A 16587-nucleotide genomic window follows, 5' to 3' on the forward strand; every position below is an offset into this window, starting at 1 on the left:
AATGAAGATATTGAAATTAAAAAGGGTTCAATGACTAAATATCGAGGGACATAATATATAATGCCCAAAATATCGACTTCAAAATATAGAAGTACAGAATATAGAATCCCTATCTACAAACAGGTAAGTACTAAAATATTGATTCCAAAATATAGAATGTTAAAATATAGTTAGCTAAAATATCGAATTTTTTAAATGTATTAAAAATAATATAAAAGTAATTAAATATTAAAAACAATTAAACAAAACATACGTAATATAATATAAAAAAAGCTTAAAATGTAAAAATAATAAATGTAATGTAAAAAAAAGTAGAGATTTTGTTGGATAGTGAGAGCGTAAAAATTACTATTCCCACTCCAGTGAGTGCAACAGTAGGGAAAACGTTGGATAGCGTAGGGGTAAAAATTACTATTCCCACTCCAAAGAGTGCAACAGTAGGGAAAGCGTTGGATAGCGGGAAGGGAAAATTACTATTCCCACTCCAGTGAGTGCAACAGTAAGGAAAGCGTCGGATAGCATAGGGGTAAAAATTACTATTCCCACTCCAGTGAGTGCAACAGTAGGGAAAGCGTTGGATAGCGTAGGGGTAAAAATTACTATTCCCACTCCAGAGAATGCAACAGTAGGAAAAGCGTTGGATAGCGGGAAGGGAAAAATTACTATTCCGACTCCAGTGAGTGCAACAGTAGGGAAAGCGTTGGATAGCGTAGGGGTAAAAATTACTATTCCCACACCAGTGAGTGCAACAGTATGGAAAACGTTGGATAGCGTAGGGGTAAAAATTACTATTCCCACTCGAAAGAGTGCAACAGTAGGGAAAGCGTTGGATAGCGGGAGGGTAAAAATTACTATGCCCACTCCAGAGAGTGCAACAGTAGGAAAAGCGTTGGATAGCGAGAAGGTAAAAATTACTATTCCAATTCCAGAGAGTGCAACAGTAGGGATATCATTGGATAGCGGGAGGGTAAAAATTACTATTCCCACTCCAGTGAGTGCAACAGTAGGGAAAGCGTTGGATAGCGGAAAGGTAAAAAATACTATTCCCACTCCTGAGAGTGCAACAGTAGGGAAAGTAATGATTTAATATTAATATAAGATTAAATTAATTATCAATTCCAATGAAAAGTTAATTAAACATAATTACCAATTCATACAAATTAATTACCATTGAAAAAACAATATTTACCAATTAATAAAAATTAATTACCAATTAATAATTAATTATCGATACATATAAATAAAAAATATTTACTTTATTACAATTAATTTACTTCCCACTCAATTCCCCTATAAACCCACAACCCACTGCCAATAATAAAAAATACAATTAACATTATTATCAATTAATCAATTAATAAAAATGAATTAGCAATTCATACAAATTACCAATTAATACAAATTAATTACCAATTAATAATTATCAATTAATTATCAATACACATAAATAAAAATTAATATTTACTTTATTACAATTAAATTACTTCCTACCCAATTCCCCTATAATCCCACAACCCGCTCCTAATAATACAAAATACAATTAACATAATTATCAATTAATAAAAAGTACCAATGAATAAAAATTAATTACCAATTAATAAAAATTAATTACCAATTAATAATTATCAATTAATTATCAAAACATATAAATAAATATTAATATTTAATTTACTATAATTAAATTACTTCCCACCCTATTCCCCTATAAACCCACAACCCGCTACGGAATTAAATTACACAAAAATCAAATTACATAACACTCATTACTTTAAAAAAATTAAACATGCATTGCAAAAATAATACATAATTTTAACACATATACTACCATACATAACACTATTTTTTTTTCGATATTATGGAAATCTAGATTTTTAAATTCAATATTATGGAAATCGATATTTCATACCCCAATTCGATATTCTGTCCCATCTATATTTTGATAATTCGATATTCTGTCCTATCTATATTTTAGAGTCAATATTCTGTCCTGTCTATATTTTGGATTCTATATTTTGGTCGTTTACAATTAAAAAGGTGGGTGTTTTTCGGAGGTCTCTCACCTTCATTTCTTAAAGCTTAAATGCATTAGTGGAGTGGAATGCATTCAAGTATATTAGAATACTGTTATATCAGCTTCACTCCACGATGGCAGCTATGTTATTGTTACCTGTTCTTTCTCTGTGCCTCCACATGGTTTTATAAATGTTGCGGTGCACCCAAGAGAATAAAAAGTCCAATCATCATATCAGAAATTCTGGTCTTGTCTTTATTTCTTGTGCGAAAGACTTTTTCTGTCCACATTCGCATTTGCGGATGATGATGCAACCAAAATCTATGCTCTGATTCATGAAGAAGTCACCCAATTGTCTAACACAAAGAAAGCAGTATCAGACAATTTCTTTATCTAACTAAAGAGAGTCTAATCAAAGATTGCATGCCAGCACATTGATCAGATACCACCGTGCTCAGAGGATCCCTAGAGGATTAAGAATACCGTTAAAACCACTCCTATGTAAAAACAACCCATGATTCATAGAGAAGTGGAATGCCATCCTGAATAAATGTTCCTTAGACTTAATACTGTTCATTATTGAGGAACTCTCCAGAGTGCTTGAAGACTTGACTGAAGAAATTGCTCAAACAAAAACTGAACTGGCTAACATGATGGGAACAGAAGACTTCACCAAAATGCTTGATGATATTAATGTACTACTGAACAAGTATACATAAGAAATCCAAGCGAGAAAGATTTGCAAATACAAACGTGATACTATCGATTACAGGTTGGGAGAGGTGTACTCCTGGGCAGAGGTCTACGCTCGGCGTAGACAGAACAGACCTTACAACCCAAATACTGAGATCGAAACTACTTCTTCTGACAGTGACACACCAACCCGAACATCACGGAATACTGTTTTACAACCTGTGTCTGGTGAAAATACAGACCCATCTTAAACTTCTGTGGTTCATTTTTTGGAAGAAGGAACAGGAGATCAGGGCGACCCAGGAGGGTCAAAGAAAAAGAAAAAGACACCTTGAGAACGAGGAATCCTCCCACCACCAGCAGGAAAGTCAGAGGGAAGAAGCTTTAGATATCAACAATCTGGTTATCAACATTTCCTCTCATCGACTCACCAACATCGAAATACGCACCTTACAGAAAGGCCAATCTTTTGTCCCCACAACTTATACTAACACCTGGGAACTTGAAATTAGCCTGTTTAGACTAATGAGAAACTTACGTCTGAGGAACTATTTTGAAAACATCGCTAACTACAAGGAAACTGACGACGACAACCATTTAAAAGGATTGAGACCCAGGAGTTCATTTCTAGCTCCAGTGAGCCACAAAAGTCTTGATACTTTCGAGAATTTGGTAAAACATGAATGGTCATCATTAAAATTCCAACATAAAATCAAACAAACCAACCTCACCATCAAAGAAATGGATATACTCAAAAAACTTGCTAATAACAAAGACATCATTTGTCAAAACGCTGACAAGGGAGGCGTCCTTGTCATCATGGACAGCAGTTTCTATAAAGCACAGGTCACTGCTCACGTAATGGACACTAACATTTGCTCTCTACTTGATTACAATCCTACTAACCAGTTTCTGGAGATACGGAAGGACATTATACAAAGAGCTGTTGCTAACAGAGTGATAACAGAGAGGGTCAAAAGATATTTAATACAGAGCAATCCTAAATCGTCACACCTTTATATGCTGCCTAAGGTGCATAAGGATTTACATCGACCTCCTTTCAGACCCATTGTTTCTACAAGAGAAATCATACATGAACCGGTTAGCAAATTTATTGACAAACATTTACAACCATTTGTTGTCAACATCAACACGTACATCAGAGATACCACAGATTTTATTTCTAAAATCAATCAAATCACCATTTCCCCTGAGGAAGAACTTTGGTTCTGCACAGTGGATGTAAAAGCTTCCAACACATCTATTCCACACGATCTTGGCACAGAAGCCATCGAACATGTGTTGCTACACTCCACCATGGACCCAGACTTACAAGTGTTTCTAATGGAGCTATTACAGTCCACCTTATACCAGAGTTACTTCAAATGGGATGAACAGTGGTTCCTGCAACTGTCTGGAGCTTCGATGGGCAATTGTGCAGCCCCATCGTATGCTAATATCTTCATGCACTGTTTCAAGGAGCAACACATTTTGAACTCTCATGTATGGCAAGAACACGCTAAACTGTTTGTACGATTTATTGATGACATCTTCATCATATGGACAGGGACACACACTGAACTTCCATCAGCCCTCAATGGACTCAATCTTATTAACGAACGTATTCAATTCACCTTTGATGTACAACGTGATAAGATTACTTTTTTAGATGTACAAGTACAATGAATAGAGAACAGACTGGAAACCAATATTTTTCGTAAAACTACTGATAGAAACAGCATCTTACACTTTAATAGCTTTCATCAACCTAATCTCAAAAACTACCTACCATACTCGAAATTTTTGCGGGTTAAACGTATCGTATCTGATCCTGAACGATGTGTACAACAAACAAATTTGATGCTTACAAGATTCATGGAACGTGGTTACCCCATTGAATTTCTCGAACAAGCGAGATCAAGATGTGCTAACAGGGACAGAGCTGATCTACTCAAGAAGACTGAAAAACGGCCTCAAAATCGGATGTTAGTTGTCTCTAAATATTCCACCATGAGTCATCTCTTCAAAAGCATCATTAACAAACACTGGTCAGTACTTGCTCTAGAACCTGATTTCAAATAACGTTTTTTGAATAAAACGATTTTTGCTTATACTAGAGGGCGTAATCTAAAAGAGATACTAACCAAACCCATTAACAATACTCAACCTCTCTCCTACAAAGGCCTGCAACCATCTCACAACTGTAGCAACTGCCACAGCATAATTCAAGGCTCCATCATAACTCATCCTATGAAAGACACGAAAATCAAGTTGAAAGTTACAGCAACATGTAATACGTCCAATGTAATCTATTTGTTGAAATGCCCGTGTGGCTTGAGCTATGTAGGCAAAACTGAGCGGAAAATCAGGACTCGAATTTTGGAACATAAAAGTAACATACGTACAAAAACCCTAAGATCAATGGAGGCAGCCCACTTCATAGACAAACAGCACAAAATTTGTCAGTTGAAATTTCTTGTGCTTGAAGTGGTAGACAGAAAAGAAGTAGTGGATAACAACAACAGGTTACTCCAAAGAGAAAATCACTGGATTATTTTTCTGAACACGATGAAGCCGCATGGAGTTAATGATCGCATGGAATTTTTGTGTTATTTGTAATTCTGATTCTCCTATTGAATACTTCCTACTTCACACTTTGTCTTTTATCCGTGATAACTGTATGCCACCTCTTCATTTTGGTGCTTATAGTTTGATTGTCAACCTGACCATTTGCGCTCTTTAACAATGAATTATTTTTTACGTTCACGTATACTTAAGGGATATGCTGCTTCATGCAGTTACGTCATATCATACTTTGTGTTGTAATACTTCTAACCAGATTGTTAAGTGTAATTGCCATTATTGGTCATGTAATACTTTGCCTAACCTTCGTGGTTACCTTTACCGTTAACTGCGTACTCCACCTATGCGTTTGCACACTTCGCAGTAAATATAGCAGTTTAGTATTTTAGTTGAACTCCATGTTAAGATGGCGCTCCATCTCTGCACTCTTTCACTATCCCTTACATCGTGTCACATGACTAACCTCACCGCACTGAACGGAAGTCACCGCCTACCATCACCATTGCTCTTAATCTTTCGGAGACCGACTGTGTCTCACCAACATGGCCGAACCTTCAACCTGCATGCACACATTTACGGGAACTTCGCAATTGTAAGTACGTCGTTCATAATAGACTAGTATTACTGCACTTTAACTCCAGCTGGAGTCTTCTAGATTAACTCGTAGTGATTTGCCTTTCAGGTAGCCGCGCACTGCACTCTGTAATCGTACCGTGAGTAATACTTAAAGCCCACACATTCGAATCCTGTTTACATGGCTGCCTGCCGTGTACCAATTTACATGTGTTTCATCCACCGTATCACCACTTTCTGTAATGCACAGTTTTGGGTTCACGTCACATTTATGTTTGATCTACTATCTTTTATCATCGTATAGTCAGTTCACTCCAACAGGCAATTTTGACGCTTTAGAAATTCACCGGTCAATATTTTAACGCTATACGCTCGTGCGAACATGATCGCTCATGGACTCAACACTTGGTTCCGGTATGCGCACCGTTATAACTTCATCCACCAGTCTCTATATGTTTTACTCTCTTTATTTTTCCATAGATGTGGGAGATAAGGTTTTATATCCTTACTGCATTGCCATACACTCCTATGGGGTGTTTTCTTCATGTAATCGCTGTCCATTTGTTTCTATTACAGATGTTTTCCCCGATGAAGGGCACTGGGTTGCCCGAAATGCATCGGGATTGATGTACTAAAAGCATATTTAGTATTGCTTTAAGAAAAAGGCATGAAATTTGATATGAAGAAATATCAAATATTGATGTAAATAAACATCACAGCAGAGAACAAACTGTTTAATCGGAATACTATTCATCACGTTTAAACTTTTACCCATTCCTTTTGGGATTTACAGTTGTGCACAGGGGGACATCTCCTAACCAGGAGATGCAACTTGGTTACATATTTGAATTAATACAGCATCAGCCAACACTTTTCGTTCACGAAAGTAAGCTTCTTCCGGGCTGCAATACAGTATATAAAACATATATGTGCTAATCACACAAAGAGCATCAATGTACACCTACTACAGGTACTAATAGCATATCTTTGAACCCCAGATCAAGACAATATCCCACATACATAAATACACAGATTGAAACCAAATTTTAAACAATAGTAATTTATGTTCAAAGTGATCCAAACGTATCGCTATGCCAGTTTTCCATAACAATGGAAGAGAAATCCACACAATTATTGCACAAGATTATTATTCACATATATCAAAAGAATACATTCAAAATAGAACATGACCTTTCATACTAATTCAAGTACAAGAAAACAGAAATTCACATAATTGTCTATACACTATTATAATTCACATATATCACAAAAGAATGGAACTTGTAGAATTTAATTTCACATACAATACTTGTTTTAGGATCACAATAATTCATGAATTCATCTATTGGCAAATTATTATTCCAAATGTGGTGATACCTCTGTCTCCTTTTCATTCTGCCCCAACAAGTGTCTCATCAAATTAATGGTTCCAATAATTCGTATCTTCTACCACTATCCTCATATTCAGGATTAAGTATGCCAAATTATATACGCCTTATAACGAAATAATAAACAAGTACAAATATGTGATGGCTAAATTACTGTATTGTGACTTGTATACTACAACCATAAACACTCCTCACTCCGATACCATCAAGTGTTGTAAAATTTAGTGTCGAAGTATTCCAGTATGCACTTCACCAGCTCTTGATATTCCCCATAGTTCAACATTCTAACTTCGTTCCAGAGAAGACCCTCCTCAATCGTACCCAATGCCAAAATCTACCTTTACGAAAACTCTTAAACTGTTATGGTCAGAACCCAGGTCTACCCTTCAAGCCAGTCCTGGGAAAGCAGAGAAATGAGAAACCTTTATCACATATTCTTATGTAGACTGGATGGATTTTTATCAGCACTTCATTTATTGAGTTTAAAAATGTTTTGTACATATTGATCCCTAAACGTGAAAAGAATTAAAAAAATAGTCTACAATAATGTTAAGTATACTCCAAGAGATATAATGGAAGGGACTACTGATAAGTGTAAGAAGACATCAAAAACTCTGGCAATCTCCCACCACAAGCTCTCAATCCAACAGTGAGGGAGCGAGGCCCACAAACAGGCATAAGGCAAGTAAAGTTCGCAACTTACCTGAATCCATGTCCCACACCAGACAGTCATCCAGGACCTCGATTGCAAAAGGCAAACAGTTTGTATACTTTGCGATGTTCCCTTTAAAATACCAATATCAATCATGCCAAATACCTGTGGTAAATACTTATGTGCAGCCCAAACCTTGATGCACACACACATTCATGTCCGCCATCTTATAATGGTCAATGTACCAATGTTACTTTTCATCCCGTATCATTCTCAAGTCTAATGTAAACCTCCCAATAGCTGGATATATGATCTGTGTTTTCATTAACAAATTGCAAAAGGGGAAACAAAGGACAAATTAAAGCATCAGCCATCCTGCTATTTTACTGTACTTCCTGTAGCTGTATAAAACCCATGATCTGCATTGATTTCCAAGCAGCATGAATATACTGCTTCTAACAAAAATTTGCGATTACCTTTAGAGGGTACCTTTAAAATTAGAACATTAAATTTCCTGAGACAAACTATGAATGATAGAAAGACTTTACCTAGACCTGCACAGTTTGAGGCATTGAACAAATGGGATTGGTTGGCTAAATAGAAAGAGAGAAAAAAACGTTGAAAAAGGTGAAGGGTTCACTTAGACAATGGTTTGAAAGCAAGTGGGATCGACAGGAAAGATGCTGGTGGGAGAATATGTTGTAGGGAGTTTGATTTTTCACTTCAGTGGGCAAAGAGATAATAGATTTAAAAAAAACTGATACAGAGACCAGAGAGAAATAATACCAAGATTTAGATGTGGGGGATCATCTTTTTTAATAATCTTTTGAATTCCAGGCCTCCTACATATACAGGTGGAGTAGATAGACAGGGACCTTGTCCTGCTTTAACTCCAGATGCGGGAGCAGCCGGAGATAGTGTGGGTGTACAAACACAGGAACACACTACATCAATGGTTGGGAATACAATAGTAAGTACTCCAATTTAGATTGCAATGGCAGGATTGCTGAATACTAGTGAAGATTCTACAGCTGTATCTCTAGTTCCAGTTGATTACTACTGCTGTTATTGAAGAACCTTATAAAGAGAGAGCTATTAATGTTGGATTTTAAGATATCGAATGTGGGACATCTTACAAGGACAAATGGGCCTGAATACATTATTGACATACAGTGTTGATAAGCTATTTGATGAAAGACGCAGCAAGATGTGCAAATAAGTCGTATGACAAACTTGAATAATTGGCTGATGAGTGTGATATAGACATCAGTATAATGAAAATATGAGGAGAAATTACAAAACTGATCCGGCTAAAGATTAAATAAAAGAATTAGGTTTAATAAAATGTAGAGCTCATATTAAGGATTTATTTGAAAATATGAGAATAAACTAACTTAAAGAAATACAGAGAAAGGTCGAGGAGGAGAGGTGTTACTAATTAACAGTAAGCTTTAGAGACAGAGGAGAAAGCAAATAAGTCAACTAGTGATTTGGAATTAGGGACAGTTTGAGAATTTCCATTAGGAGAAGTGCATGGAGGGAATTATAACCATGTGCCCTAGACGAGGTGACCTTTATCCTTTTTATGGCAAATTTTCCAAAATTGAGAGAGGAACCTGCAAAGTGATATAAGGAGGTTTGTAGCTTGACTACTATTTTGAAAATGCTCTGGACTGATTTGTTGTTTGAGATTGTAGTTCCTAGTGATTTGTGGTCTGAGTATAAGGTTGCTGTTGCTTGGCTGACCGAAGAACCAGCTAGGGCTGCACCTAATAATGCTCTTTCTGACATAGTTGCTGAGAAATACAAGGACGTAACAGAGTATTTGAAAAATAAAGTGCCAGAGAAAGACTTTAATTGGGCAAACATTTTTTTTTTTTTTTTTTTGGTGTAAGAATTTTATTGCACTTTTTAACACACATACAACATGCCGAGAATCACTTATATTGCACTCGCCTACATCCGCCGTGGGCCGGCTACATGCAATCACAGTTCTCTGCTACAGTGCTAGTTGTACACAGCCCATCAGCCGACATCCAGCGGACCGGCGGCGTGTTATCAGACAGTATGCAGTTGTGTGTCAGTGCTATGCTCGCTGCCTGGTACATCGGTAGTCTTACATTTTTACAGTTTTTGTTTATTTTATGCGCATTTTTGTGTTTTAAACTGAAACTTATCTTAACATTGCATTCCCCAACTTGTAGGTCTCCCCCTGCATCCTTCCCTCTGCGTCACGGCATCCTCCCTCCCAAGTGTCAGTACTGCACAACTGATCGCCCTGTGTTATCATTTGCAGTCTTTCATTTTACGTAATTTCCGTTTCTGTGTCTTACGTGCCATGTTCAAGCAAATAGGCTCGTAAGTACCCCCAATAGTCTTTGGGCCTAGAGCCAACCGGCAATTCCTCTTCGTATGTGACGAGCGTATCTCGACAATACACCATGTCTTCAAGCCAGCGTTTAACCTCTGGCGCTCTTTTACTATGCCAGTGAAGCGACACCCTTCTTTTAGCCAGCAGTAGCGCCACAGCACAGAATCTACGCCTCAAAGCTCTCAGATGCGGAGTAATACCCAGCAGACAGACCTTCGCCTCACACTGCACGCCAACCCCTAGCATTTCGCTCAAAACCTGTATGACCTGTTCCCAATATCCCGCCACTTTACGACAGTGCCATGCTAGATGCATGAAATCCGCGTCCTCCTGACCACACCTGCAACATTTTGAATCGTCTCGTAAGCCATGTTTGTAAAGCCTCTGAGGTGTGTGGTACACCTGATGCAAATACTTGTAATGTATAATTTTCAAATTCCCGTTGGGTGTCAGCATACCCGTGAGCATGCAAGCAGAATCCCACTCTACATCCGTCAGGGGTTCTGCTAGTCCAGCGCTCCATCTGTCCTTGGCCTTGTGTGTGTTGTTCCCTACCGCCCCTTGTATACTCGCATACAGTTTGGAGACCAGGTGGGATGCTTTGGGTGTAGTCAGGAGTAGTTGTAGAGGTTCAAGGGTAGGTGGTTCTTCCGGATGTGTCGGGTAGTGTTCCCGTAGTGCTCTCTGCAGCCTATAGAAGTTAAAACTGAACAGCGGAGTGGGATTGCTGATGTATTGTAGCTTATCAAGTGTCTGGAATTCGCCATTTGTGTACAGGTCCCCCAATGTGTCTATTCCGGCCCGCCGGAACAGATCAATTGGGCAAACATTTTTAGATCTTCACAAGTGCTAAAAGAGTCAGTGCATGCATCTTATAAGGAACTTATGTCGATTTTTAAAAAGCACTGTGGAGGCGAAGATTCAGAAGAAGATGGTGCTAGTGGTTTTGTTTCTGCTTTTGTTATCGGTTTGTGTCCCGAGCTTAGTTCTCATATTCAGCAGAGTATGATGTGCTGGCAGACAAAAAGTGTAGATGAAATCTTGAAATGTGTCAAATACAGCAGTGATTGATTTGATGCGAAGTAGAAAAGAATCAACGAGAAGCTGATGTTTGCCCAGGCAATGCAGTTTGAGAGAAATGATAGATTTAAATGTACTTCTATCTTTTTCTTTGATTATTATGTTTTCTTGTTACAATAATGAATCAACTCCTTATTCAGGTTATTACAGATCTTTCCTAACTCAGGATTTTACAGTTCCATGACTCAACTGCGGTACCATTCTACAATGTATGCTGTCATCATTGTTTTGTATCTTTGACCCTTCATAATATAAAATCAATAAAAACACTAAAAAAAAATATTGAGCAAAGTGGTTGGAATCTGTTAATTGGTTCTGATTTTGGCTATTTACAATCTGACAATGCTGGAATTAATGTGATGTCCTCAATTCAAGGTGTGAAAATGGTAAATGGGATGATGCAAATACAGGACCGTGGAAGTGGAAGACGAATTGTGAAGAATTCTGGAATGTAAATGTTAACATGCTAAAGAAGAGCACTGCTTGTCATATCTGTGGTAAAATCGGGCACTGAAATGAGAATGTTGACAAAATATAGATTGAAACCAGAATGATTTTGTTCCCCAAATGCAGAGAAATATGAATCCGACCCAGATACAGGCATTAACTCCTGCCCAATCAGCTCTTGTACAGAGCGTGCAGGATCAGAGACATGATCTCATGACTATGCCTACAGCACCAGAGTTACAGCAAAATATGAAAAACAAAATGCCATATAATCCAGAGTATATACAGAATCAATTGATCTTGAGTAATGATTTTCCTACGTATTCTTCAGAAACAAATTCCCAGCGATGGTGCCTGAGAGAGGAGAATGATTGCCTACTTGGAGCAGTCCTGAAGATAGATCAAAGTGGGCCGTATATTGATAGTAAAGTAATAGGCCACCCACCTCTTTTTTTGATAGATACAGCAGCTACCTACTCTACAGTGTGTTCTGTGGAGGCTGCAAACCTACCCCTCTTGGAAAAACAAGTCCAAGTTGTGTGAAACAGTAGTTAACAGATTGTTAATCAGGTCACAACAGATGTGCCTGTTAAAATAGGGTGTGTGGAGAAAAATCGTCAGGTCATTCTATGTGATTGGAGTCCTGTAAACCTGTTGGGCAGAGACTTGCTTTGCAAGATGAACTGTATGATTTATTGCACAAGGGGTGGTGTTGCAATTGAAACCAAAAAGAAGATTCTGTATTTAAAATTAAATCATTTGACTCAAAAGTCCATTTGTTCCTAGTCCTAACCAAAGATGATTTACCTCTGGATTTGAGACATGCTGTCAAAGAAGAGGTAAGAGATTTCTCTGGTAAAGAAATAACATTAATTAAAAGTGCAAGGCTTGTTAATCTAAACGTAAAACCTAATGCAGTTTACTCAAGAACTAAAAAATACAAACTTTCAAGCTAAGCAGAGGAAGGAATGATGCATGTATTAAACAAGCATTGGCATAGCCAATAGGTCTCGCCTTTGGGTCCTTATAAGTTTTTAGCCATGCAATAGTTGATGTTGTTGCACCAAGGATATTGCGCTGCATAACTAAATACTTATAAGGTCCCAAAAGCGAGACCTATTGGCTATGCCAATGCTTGTTAATTATTTGTATTGAATACAGCAACAGATAACATTTTCGACACATAAGCTCATCATCACCTATAAATTAAAGAGTGTCCAATTCAAAATGCAACCTTTCAACCCAAGCCACTCAGCTGCATACAGCGTTCATGCATTATTTCACATAGATACAATCAATCCACTGTAAACTTGCCATGCTACCCGAATCTTGGACCATTTGTTGGGGCACCCGCTACCTTCATTCATTTGCTTATCTGCTTGCATGCATGATGCACCAACCCATGTCCTCAGTCCAGTTTTGAAAGGCTGGCCAGTCCCCACAGTGTTGCAATATTTCGTTTTGCTACTCCTTATCCTAAATTTACCCATAGTCTAGTGTACTCTGGTATTCCATCGTCTCCCCAGATAGACGGTATTAATCGTTTTGGGGTGATCTCAATCAGATTGTCCAGTATCCAACCCACACAGTCTCGAATTTCCTCCCAGTAGCCTGTATCTTCGGGTATGCCCATACTGTGTGAAAGAACAAACCCAGCTGTGCGCAGCCACTAAAATAAATCGTGTTACACTATAGTATATCTAACTGGAGCTCCGATTACATCTACAGATATACCATCTGCTACTGTTATCCGTAAAATAACCACTTCCCCTTTACTTACTTAGATCGTCCGTGAATTCAGTCTAATGTTCAGCATGTAAATATTAATTTTCGTATAAGTGCCATTTGTCAGTAGTTGTAGCACTTCTGGGTTGACTCGTCATAAACCAGTCAATACCACGGCTGAACACATTCTGGGAGTCGCCTGGGACTGGCAGGACCTGCGATGTGTAAGGTGGCCTAGGATTGGAGTATTTGTGGCACCTTAGCGAATCCTAGTGCTATGCACATTATTTGAAAAGCTGATTGGCTGCTGACTACACTTACTCTGTCTGAGGCGTTCTCCGGCGTTATTCGGGTAGAGGCTAGTGAGAGTCTGCTCGGTTTTCTGGCGGTCTACCTGAGTTGAGTGAGCCTGGCAGATCTGGATAGGTGGGACAGAAGGGAAACAAGGGCAAAGGGATAGAGGAAGGGCAAGCACCCGTACTTAAAAAAACAAGACTGAGGCGCGCGCAAAAGTGAAAGCGGGCTGGCTGGCGAGTGGTGTGCGATGTGCGCGCACCATGACGAGAGAGGAAAGCCATATGGCGCCTCTGCTCGTCATTGTGCGCGTGACCGCACGCCCGTCGCCAGTGCACGCGCCAGTGGGCTGAAGCGCTTCCCCAAAAGTGGATTGCATGGCGGCACGATGCACGTGATTGTGCGCGTGCTCGCCATGCAATCCGCTTTTGGGAGCACTTTTGGGAGCCCCTTACTAGAGTCTCGCTGAGCGATCGCTTACGGGATAGCCAGCGAGACCTAAAAAATGATTGCAAAAGTTATTCTTTAGGAAGTGCTTGGTAGCCCTTGCAACTCTCCTGTGATGGGAACAAAGAAATCAAGTGGCAAATGGAGAATAGTGCAGGATTTTACAAAAATAAAATAGTGATCTTGCATTGTCCAGAGGTACCAAATACAGATGCTATCTTACCACAGATTCCAACAGATACAGAATGGTTTACAGTCATTGACGTATGTCAGGCATTCTTCTCCATTCCCCTCCACAAAGACAGCCAATACTTATTTGCATTTCAATTTCAAAATAAAGTTCTTGTTTGGCGTCAAATAACAAAAAGTTGTTCCAAAAATCCTTAAATTTTTAGTGAAGTCCTAAAGAAAGATCTAGAAAATGTAAAGTTGCCTTGTAAGTATATTGATGACCTATTGGTCACAACCAAGACTGTAAACTTGACACAATTGCTGTGTTGAATCTTTTAGCTGACAGTGGTCAAAAGGTTTCTCCTACAAAAATGCAATATTGTAAAGAAGTGGTTTCTCTTGGTCATGGCAAAAGAAACAAGGAAAGTATTTAAAAAATGTATTTTGAGATTTTGCTGACTCATGCCCAAACTCAGCATATGAGAAATAGTTGACTGAAGAAATATGAACACGTCATACTGGCCTGTCATTTATTGAACCCCCCAACATTGCAACCTCTTCCAAATAAAAGCTGTGTAGACAAAAACATTAATTATTACTTTTTTTGTAACATATTTTTATGGGTATTTTTCACAATTTCACATGTGCATTTACAGTTATGATTGTCTTACATATATCTATTGTGCTATAAAGTGCCACATAAACCGTGTACCAGTTCCATCTCACTAACTTCCATCTTAGCATATACCATAGATCACGTACAGAGAATGACTCGTATAACATATATTTTACAATAAATTGTCCTGGAACGTGTGTGCTAATCAAGTTCTACCCGTCAACACATTTTTCTCATCGTCCTTTACCTATATATCAGATGGTGCAGTCTATTTCGAGCAGGAGGTCCAACGGGGAGATCTCCCTTATGGTGCCTTTTTTTTTTTAAGAGAAGGGAAAAAAACTTAACAGTTAACAAACATATGCAGGGTGGCAAGTTATCTTCCAGGGACAGAAAAGAAAATCCCAACCTAGGTGTGTTTAACATCGGTTAGGCGGGGATCGGAGGAGCAATCCAACTGTCAGATGACAGTGCACACATTCCGAACACTGTATCATATAGAAGGGGTCCCAGGAATACCTATTTTCCATGTCCTCTGCAGCATTTTAACCCTCGTAATCCGCCCCAGGTGTCTATAATCCTCTCTGCTTATTCGTGTCATGTATAGGGGGTCAACTCTCTCTTCCATCCCCTCAGGCGTTAACTCACATGACTGACTGGTTTGGGGCAAATCCCGGGGGTTATCGTCAGAATCATGTTCTCGCTCCGGGTGTTCCCATGTTTCCAAAGTCTCCCTCCATTGCGCTTCAATAGGGCGCCTACGCAAGCCCCTTGCCTCCTCCCTAACCAATGCCCTCCCCTCTGCTCCCGCCCAATGCGTCACTTCTTGTCTCTAGGTTTCCACTACCGGGCCTGGTGCGGGCTTCCAGGCCATGGCTATCTTCCTTCTCGCCAGGACCAAGGCCAAGTCTATAAATCTGTTTCAACCTGGTGTTACGGGAGACCGTTTTGTGGTAAGCTAGTACCCTGTTCCACTCTGGATCTGAGAGCTCCTTTCCCAGGGTCGCCTCCCAACGCACACACAGTCGCGTCAGGGGAGTACTGATTGCTTCTGACAAAGAGCAGTATAACCACTTCACCACGTGACCAGCTGATGCTAGAGTTAACAAAAAATACAACACAAGTGCATTTTAGGCTTCTCTCTACCTCCGCCCCATCATTTCCAGAATGCACGTGTTAACGCCTTGTATTGGAGGAACTGGCCAGGTGGGAGTCCTGCATCTTGCACTAAATATTCAAAGGAAATAAGAGTATTCAGGTGATAATGATCTCCTACAGTGTCCAGTCTCACCTCAGCCAAGGTTGCCAGCTGCTCAGTTGTAAATATAGAAATTGGATCCCCATGAATCAGTGCAACTAATGGCAGAACCGGGGAGTACAAGGTGGTGTCGGCCGTCTTTGCCACCACCCGGCTCCAGCATCGTAGGGCCGGGCCCAGCAATGGTGAATGACACAATCTGTCCGTTTTCGGGTCGAGCAATGTAGCCAGTAGCCACGTAGAGCCCTCCTCCCTCTCTACTTGATCTGTGTCTTCTA

At 39.2% G+C, this 16587-nt stretch overlaps 1 protein-coding gene across 2 annotated transcripts in view; it reads left to right on the forward strand.

Moving 5' to 3' along the window:
• The window catches only part of ATP9B (ATPase phospholipid transporting 9B), a 2296170-nt gene that overhangs the window by 350810 nt on the left and 1928773 nt on the right, over positions 1–16587 (forward strand). The gene's annotated exons all lie outside the window — the stretch shown is intronic.

The sequence above is a fragment of the Triturus cristatus genome, chromosome 5_1 (assembly GCF_964204655.1).
Source record: "Triturus cristatus chromosome 5_1, aTriCri1.1, whole genome shotgun sequence".
Lineage (NCBI taxonomy): Eukaryota > Metazoa > Chordata > Amphibia > Caudata > Salamandridae > Triturus > Triturus cristatus.